This window comes from Meriones unguiculatus, chromosome 4 (genome assembly GCF_030254825.1).
Source record: "Meriones unguiculatus strain TT.TT164.6M chromosome 4, Bangor_MerUng_6.1, whole genome shotgun sequence".
Lineage (NCBI taxonomy): Eukaryota > Metazoa > Chordata > Mammalia > Rodentia > Muridae > Meriones > Meriones unguiculatus.
The window spans coordinates 14663008-14672341 of NC_083352.1; positions in this window are offsets into that span (position 1 = coordinate 14663008).

Consider the following 9334-nt stretch of genomic DNA (forward strand, 5'->3'; position numbering starts at 1 on the left):
TTCTTGGGCTTCATGTGACTCGTGGCTACACCTTCCCACTCTGCTTCAGCCTCCCTGTAAATCATGTTCATCTTTTCAAAGATTCATTTGATTTTTGAATTTACGTGTATATTTATGAAAACATGCATGTTGGTTTGTGGGGAGGCTAGGAGGAAAAGCTGTCGTCCCTAGAAGCAGAGTTACAGCCTTTGTGTGCTGGGTCCTCTGGAAGAGAAGCAAGTGCTCTTAACCGCTGACCCACCTCCATCCTCAAACAAACAAACAAAAACAGCACGTCACAAGTCAAAGGCATGGAACGCCACTCTCACTAAACAAGATGTATTTCAGGGTTGAATTCCAAATGAGCAAACAGTCACACACTGGCCTCTCTGCTAGAGGTAGTTGCTGGCTACCCTTGGGGTTATGCAAGGGATCAGTGTGGCTGACCTGTACTGGAAGCAGGTTTGACGCAGCTGAGAGGACAGACGGACTGACCAGGAATCAAACCTTTGTCAGTGCACCAGAATTTCAAAATGTACAGGGTAATGACGTCACGGAGGAACAACAAAGTGTGGTAACTGAACAAATCGCAAACACAGCACACATGGATTCAAATGTGTGCTTGGTGAATGGGGAAAAGGAAAATAAGGCTTTAATTACACCATTTCAATACCCACTACAAGCCAGACTCAGTGGCACACACCTGTGATCTCAGCACTCAGAGAGGCAGAGGCAGGTGGATTTCTGTGAGTTCCAGGCCAGCCTGGTCTACAAAACGAGCCCAGGACAGCCAAGGCTACACGAGAAACCCTGTCTCAAATAACCAAAACCAAAACAAAACAATACCCCCTCTATATGCATGAGTACTGATAGAACTTTTGTTGAAAACTCCCTCAAGTCTTATTTGGAATCAGTACAATCAATATTTGAAATTGAAAAAACAACAACATAGATTTGGATTTCTGTGAAACTGTGAAATAAAAGAAGAAATTTGCATTAGTGAAAGTTGTTAGAACGATGTTTGAAAGAGGGCAATTTCTTTTACATGTGTCTTTTCTTTGGAAATGTTTTATGGTATTGCAAAAATGAGGGAAGGAAAGTCAGATCAGATGTGTGCTTTATGAGCCTTAAAGGTACATTTCTAAAGGATAAAATGGAATGACAAAATAATTATGGATGATGCTCCCAATGGCTCACAATTTTATTGCCTGTCCTCTAGTCTTGCCCTGGCCATTCCTTGTTCCATCTTTGTCCCCATGGGGACTCCCCCATGGTAACCTCCTCCTCACATCATGACCTTCTTCTCTCCTCTCCCTCGCTCCCTTTCTCCTGGGGACCCCAGACTGGGAATAGAAGTCATGCCTACTGTCTCCTCTGCCCAGTCATAGACTCTTCAGCTCCTTTATTAATCAATTGGAGATAACTGGGGAGTAAGTTTTGCCCAGCACTGAGATAGGAGATTCCTCAATAGCAATGACAATACCAGAATCTGTTAGCATTTAGCTTGCTGTCAGTTTCAGCAATTAACAATCGAATATACAGACACACCTAAATACATGAATGAAGGTCACCTCTACAAATAATAATGATAACAATAATAACAAAGGGTGGGCAGAGAATACGATTACCCATAATTCATGTAAAACAGGGCCCAGCAAATGCCTGAAAAGGACCAGCAAGCAGACATGGGAGACTTGTCATGACATGTGGTCTCTACCACGTGCATTCTGCTTTGCTAACATAGAGCCAAGGACACCGCAGATAAATAAGCATGGCTGTGTTCCAGCAAGACTTAACCTCCCTCTGTGGAAATTTCACCCCGTGTGTGTGTGTGTGTGTGTGTGTTTTGACCAAAAGCAATTCGGCTGTTTTTACAGGTCAGAGTCCACGTCTAAGTTTGTGTCTAAGTTGACAAAAACTATAACAGCATATAATTTTTATTTTTCACAATATATTATTTTTCAACTATTTATAGCCAGATTTTTGAAAGCATTTAGAACAGCTAATGCTGTAGATTTGGCTAGCAGGCTCACCTGTCAGACAGGGTTAGAATATAGATGTGTGGTTCCCTTAAGTCTGTAGGGGGGGACCTTTCTCTGAGATAAAAGAGAAGAGCAAAGGCTCCCAAAAATCGTCTAGTAGAAATCTTCTTTACCCAAAAGTTGTTATGTTGTTAGGGTCCAGAAGATGCTGGAAGATCGACCCCTGACTCAAGTAGCATGCCAGCAACAAAAGGTGTTTATTCTGCAGAAGACCAGCATGCTGAGGCCACCATCAAGGCAGAATGGTGACCCGAGGCAAAGGGGCCTGCGACTTTTTTTTTTTTTTTTTAAAGGAAACTACAGGAATTCCAGGGATAGTTAGGTCATCTTTCCAATGATTGGCGCAGGTCAAAAGCAAGGGAACAAGTTGAGGGCCTGATCAGGAGTTGGGGACTTTCTAAACTGGTTCAAACCAGCCCAAACTGGTGGGTGCCAGGGAAGTTACAAGGGTCAACTCCTGACTGACTTGCATCCAGGGCTGCATTCCTGAAGATAAGGCTGCCTAGCACAGATGCCCCACCTTAAAATAAGATACCTTCCCATTTTTTTGGTTATTGCCAGGCTATTCCTTGGATAGGGGATTTTATGGTCTTGTTCCTAGGATTGGTGACCTATAGCCCAGTTCCCAGGACTGATGATTTCTGTGGGGAGGGGGTCAGGCCTGATCCTCTCAATGTGAACCCAGGTATTTAGAGATAAAACAGATATATAAGTCAAACATTTACTGATAATAAATCATAAATTTAAAACAATTCTTTGGTATGCTTATGATTTTAGCATTTATAAAAGATAAGTATGTGTTTTCTTATATCTGCATATTTACTTTTACGTAAGGAATTAAATCTTAGTTAAATATTTGATACTGAAGAATACAGAACACTGTCATGTACTTGGCTGTTCTTGGGGAGCTTCTTCAGCTGCTGCCAGCTCTTGTCCAGGGCATTCTCTTTGCTCCTCTGTTCTAGCTGGGATTTCTCCCAGGCAGCTCCCAGGTACCGGTATTCAGCTAGCTCTCCCTTCTGCTCCAGCTGTGCAAGCAGCTTACTGTGAAAAGGCTGCTGCATCTCATCCAGCTGATTCTGAACTTCAGTCATCTGGAAGAGGGCGTCTCTGAGTTCCAAAGAGCCCTGACTCTCAATGGCCATTTTCCCCATGTTTTCCAAGTCATTGAAATAGTCTTTGGCAGCAAGAGTCACACCTTCTGGGGCTTTCTCATAGTAATTTTCTTTGGTGATGAAGTTGCAGAAGCTTAGGTGAACTGCCTCCTGCTCTTTAGACACTTTCTAGAAACAGTTTTTGAGAGTTGGTGAATCTCCTGAGTGTGACAGCAACATGGCTCTGTCTTGGGTCACAGAGTCATTTCACAGGCAAGGTTCTGGACTGAGTAAGGGGGGGGGGGGAGAGGGGAGCTAGCTGAAGCAAGCAGGCAGTATGGGTACAATTGATTTCCTATTCCACTGACCACAGATAGTGTGACCAGCTGTCTCATCCTCCTGCCTCTGTGATGTTCACATGTGATAGACTGTAGCTTGAAATTTTAAGCCAAATAAACCCTTTCCTCTCCCAAATTGCTTTTACTCATGGTATTTGTCACAGTTTCATTCTGTTATTATGATGAAATACCATGTCAACTACAGGGGCTTATTATTGCAGATCAGGGGTCTCAGTTCATGGTCTTTTGGCTCTGTCCTTCTGGAGGTCGGTGGTGAAATAGCCATCATGGCAGGGTAGATTGTAAAGTTTCTCATCTCATGGTGGCCTGAAAGCAATGAGAGTAAACATTCCTTCAAGATCATACACCCAATGGGCTGGAAAGATTCCTCAGCAATTTAGAACATTTGTTGTTCTTTCAGAGGACTGCACCGCATGTGGTTCGTAACAGATCATAACTCCATTCCGAAGAACCAATGCCCACTTCTGACACCTAAAGGCACCAGGAATTCATTTTGCATAGACATACTAAAAGATTAGAGTTAATTCCTGGGGCTGAGGCAGAATCACAAGACCACATTCCTTTCAGAACAGAGGGCTAGCCCAGAGGCTAGAGCAGAGTCCCACATTCCTTTCAGAGCAGAGGGCTAGCCCAGAGGCTAGGGCAGAGTCCCACATTTCTTTCAGAGCAGAAGGCTAGCCCAGAGGCTAAGACAGAATCACAAGACCACATTCCTTTCAGATAATGGGCTAACAACAGTCCCCACCCAGATATACCTCAGGGTATGACTGGAGTCACTTGGCCCCTAAGAACTAGAGGTCAGATGTCTCCCAGATAGCTAGGCCCTACCGTTAGCAGTCCTGGCGCCTAAAAATAGACCAATCATTTTAAAGGTCAGCTTCCCTAGAGACCACTCCATTTGCGTTTTGTTCCTCTTACCCAATCCTGTAATGCCAAAGCTTGTACTACCCCACTGGCATTTTTGTTCCTTTAAAAACCTTGATCTCCCAGAGCCGGGGGTCGCTTGCCCGTATGTCTTTGTAAAGGGTAGCCACCCGGCTCGAGCTTGTAATAATAAAGACCCTCGTGTGTTTTGCAACGGAGTCGATTCCTATAGATCTTGTGGGGACTCTCGAACTGGGTATAACAATACAAGTAAGTAAAACATTCATTAGCATACAAAAATAATGTAAGTTATTTTTTTTTTTTAAAAGAACACACCACAATGACCTAACTTCCTCCCCCTAAGCCCTACGGCCCAAAAGGTCCACCATGTCCCAAAACACGATCATCCTGGAACAAAGCCTTCAACACATATGCCTTTGGAAGACATTTAGGATCCAAAAGACAACCAATATGGTAGCACATACTTCTAATCCAAGAGTGCCAATGTAGTCTTATCTTCAAGACCAGCTTCAACCGAATTAGTGGGACTTTATGTAAAAAAAAAAAAAAAAAAAGAGAAACAAAATAAATAACCCTTAAAGGTAGCTTTCCAAGTGTGTGGGTTGAGATGCAAAAAAGCACATGTCAGGGGAATTTCACAGCAGAGTATGTTGTGCAAGGAATATGGCCCCTTTCAACTGTTGTATTCTGTGGGGCTCTTAACTAAAATCAGCAGTAGCCTCTGTTTGATGAGGCACAAATGGCATTTGATTAAAGGGATACTTTGAATTTTCTGATAGTTAGGACTCCAAGAACACCTTCCTGAATTAATGCCCTTCCCTGTGCCACCACGGAACTGGAACTGGCATGCTCTTGGAAGCTCTGCTGTAGCCCCGCAGGGCTCTGTGGGTTAGTTTGTGCCACTGTGGCAGTTATGTCTTGAGAGACCAAAAAGATTAAAAATTAGCAGCTATTATTAAGGGCTAAACTATGTGGGTGGAGAAGTCTGTTGATGCCCTGAGGGGAAGGACTGCCTTACTGCATTCTATCCCCACCTACTAGAGATAACAGTTGCTAGGAAACTGGCCCATCCCTCTAGGGAGGGGCACCAGGTCATTATGGTCTGGGGACCTTCCTATAGCCAATCAATTCAAAATGTAGCATTTTGACCAATAGATGCTTGCCAGGCAGGAATTGCCCCTGCCTTGGGCATGCTGGGAGGAACTAGAATCTATATATTACCCAACTAACCTGGGCGCGGCATGCTCAGCTCACACCGCTTTGGCGGTGGGGCTGTGTAGCCCAAGCTGCAGCTTGTAATTTTCAATAAAGAGACCCTCATGTGTTTTGCAACGGAGTCGATTCCTGGAGATCTTTTGGGGGTTCTCAAACTGGGTATAACAGTCTTTGTTCTCCCAAAGCTGGGCAGGACCCTCACCGAGTCTGCACGATGAATCATCCCATTCATCAATCATCCCAATCATCCCCATGAATCAACCACTGTCACTGCCTGGTTTCTCTAATTTCCAAATGACAGGTCTTGAGTGACAGCTGATGAATGTCACAGCCCTGGTGTCTAGCCCTAGCCATCTCTACATAGGAGCAGGCAAGGCTAGATTTTGCTTTCTTCCTTGAACAGGCAGGACTCACTTTAGTCTTAAGAAAGTTCCCCAAAACAGGCAAGGAGTTTAAGCCATACTAAGGAGCTATCGGCAAACCCGAGACTGGTCAGAGAAATGGACAGAGGAAAAGACAGCATCAAGGCAGCTCTGTAGACTCCCTGTAGCTTGGTTTGAGCCTGTTTCTTCAGTGTGTTTGGCTGGAGGCCCCAGCGGGGAGCTTAAAATCTTGTGTTAGGTCATTGAACAGTAGCCCTCTGTTGACCTCTCATGACCTTGGACTCCAGCAAGAGCCAGTTCTTACTGTCCCTGTCCATGTCCTTGCTGAGGCTCAGGAGCTATGGTTGTGTTGCCTCGGTGTGCTTTTATCACTTCTGTCAAAATGACTCGTGACAGTCAATTTGAGAGATTACACCAGGGTTTCCAGAGCTCTCTCTTCTCTGTCCAAGTCTCTTCTCTACCCTATCTCCTCTCATCTTGATTTATATCTGGGTTATTCCCTAGCAGATGTATCCAGTCTGAGACCCATAGGCTACATGCATCCCAGAATTGCTATGAATGTGATCCCAAAATATTTGTAGATGACAATGACACATTATAATGATAAAATTCTGGACACACCTACAAGTCTTTTTGCTCTAAAAAACAAGAAGTAATCAATTAGTACTCATTGGGTCACAAGCACATTCGATGATGATGCTTTTATTTCAATTTAACATCAAGACTATTTTGAATATGTTAATAAGTGCTGTTTCAGAAAGAGAGAGCAGTAATCTTTATCTTAGTAAAATATTGCCAGGCGAGCCTGATGTGATGGCACACACCCATCATCCAAGTACAGGGTGATGAAGAAGGGTCTGTCCTTCTTATCAAAACTTTGCCAAAAATAAAAAACACAACAACAAAATAAAACAAAAAATCCTCACATATCTTTTACACTGCCAAATTAGTCATCCAAAACAAATGTTACAAGCAAATTTATAAATCCGTAAAAAAGAATTATCCATAAGGCCACAATTAGAAGATTAATATTTTACTTATAATAGGTCCTATTATATTAGAAAGGGTTTTGAGACTATAATAAGAGTCTATTGTCTTCTTTGGGGCTCCCTTGCCATTGTTTATCTTTACATCTCAGAGCATCAGACCCACCCATTCAGCCAGAAAATTGCAATTCGACCTGAGATGCCACGGGGCAGTAGCCATCAGCTTGGGAATTTTACCTGCATCTTTACCATACTCAGGAACAGTTCCTGGTTTGACACTATTAGCTATGGCTGTCCCAACCCTCCTAAACATCTTCCTTTTCTCATATATTTTGATCACAATAGTGGAAAACACAAAGATTATCTGTGTCTTTTGTGGGATATCCCCTTCTGTGAAGTATATAAGACTAGCAAAGCCAGAGAGCTGTATGCCCAGAGAGGTTTCATGTATTAGCTATTTAACATATGGTTATATATTATATATAAATCCCATATATATGTATATGTACATATATGGCTTCCATGCTGTGGTCTGGCCAGCAACAGGAGAGGCCATCCACAAGACTGGCTATCTCAGCAGTCCCAATCTGGTGCTGGAGTCCCAGGGAAGTCCCAGCCCTCCTGTCTATGTCAGAATTCTGAAGAAGTGGGTTCTGTGTCTGAATGTGTGCATAAGCCTGTGCCTCATGTTCAGTGTATGCAGTTTCTATGAATGCCAGAAGACACTGGATCCCCAGGAGCCCGACTTACAAACAGTTGCGGGTTCAGGGAATCAAACCTGGGTTCTCTGGAAGAGCAGCCAGTGCTCTTAACCACTGAGCCATCTCTCCAGCCACTTACAGCATATTTTAAAACATTGTAATCTCCTACTCTACCCTTATGTTTTCTGTAGTACTAAACATGCTATAACATGTTTGTTGTTGGCATGACCACTCCACTGCTAGCCCACCTGCAGTTGTAAACCAGTGAGAGTGAGGACTTAATGCTTTTAACTGGTGTTTCCCCTACTTTTCGGTAGCTCTCAACTATGTGTAACTGCTTAATTTCCATATAAAAATGAATTTTAAAATCCATCTCTTGCAGTAGTCACAATTTAAGAGCTCAGGAGCAGCTTATGGCTTATGGTTCGTGGCTTGTGGGAAGGACACTCACAGAACAATTTCATCATATCCATAAATTCTGTTAAACATCGCTGATCTAGAGCAGTAGCTGGTACATCCTGGTGCTCCAGAAACAGCTGTAGAAGGAAGTTTCCCATTGACGTTAATCACAGGAAATGATGGCACCAAGAGATCTACTCCAGACATAGTCTTTCTTACCTCCACTGTGGAGAGGCCACAAATTTCCCTTGGGTAATCTCAACCAATCATCCCTCCTAACACTGTTTTTCCTTTCTTAGCCTGTTGACTTGGGAAATCAGAAGCCCTAAGTGGCCAGGGGGATGTCTTGAGCTTCCAGCTCAAGGGGGTGTTTGTTGAAACATTTAACATTCCCAAAGATGTCATTTCAATAGGTTTTAAGATGTTTACCCAAATTCATAAACAGTGTTTATCAGACCTTACCATATGATTGCAATACTTATATTTGAATCTGCATGTGCATTTAAAAAATAATTTAAAAAATAATGCTAAAACAATTTTAGCATGTAACAAAAGTGAATTTTCAAAGGAAACTGAAGTGGCCACAGTTTGCTTAAAAAAAATCTTTTTTGAGCACAAAAATAATAGGTAAAAAACCAAAAATATTGAAAACAACTGTCATAGACACATGACACATTATATGAAATTAAGTGTACCTAGCTGAGAAAAATAAAAGGCAGAAAATTTATTTCTTTGGGATGTGAGGAATACTTGATAACACAAAGGATCAAAAGGTGTCATTTACCATATTAACTAACTTAAAGTAGTAATATCTCTTCCCTATTTGTCTCTCTCACTATCTGACTGTTCTTTCTCTAGAATTAGCTGAGGGAAGAGTGGCTTGTTCTTTTTAAATATTTATTCATTTATTTATTGTTCCAGACTGCTTTCTAACAGGTAACTTGCATGTCACATTTTGTAAGAAGTCAGTTCTGGTCACCCTTCCATAATGAGCCCATTAAAGGAACCAAACTAAAAGTGAAAAGCAAAATAATAATAAATAAAAATAATTTTATTTAATATGCTCACAGTGGGAAGGAAGGACAGAGATCAAGAAAGCCTCCCAAAGTCCACTTTTAGGGTCCTGAAGTACAATCAACGCTTAAATAGCGAGCCGCGGATGTGCACATCCGATAGTCCTTCTCAAGGCACAGTCACACTCACCATTGGTTCATCAATGAGTTTTAGCTTCATCCTATAAAGCGGCTTGACAAGATGTTAGAACTGTTTAAAATCCCTTTCAGGGAGACAT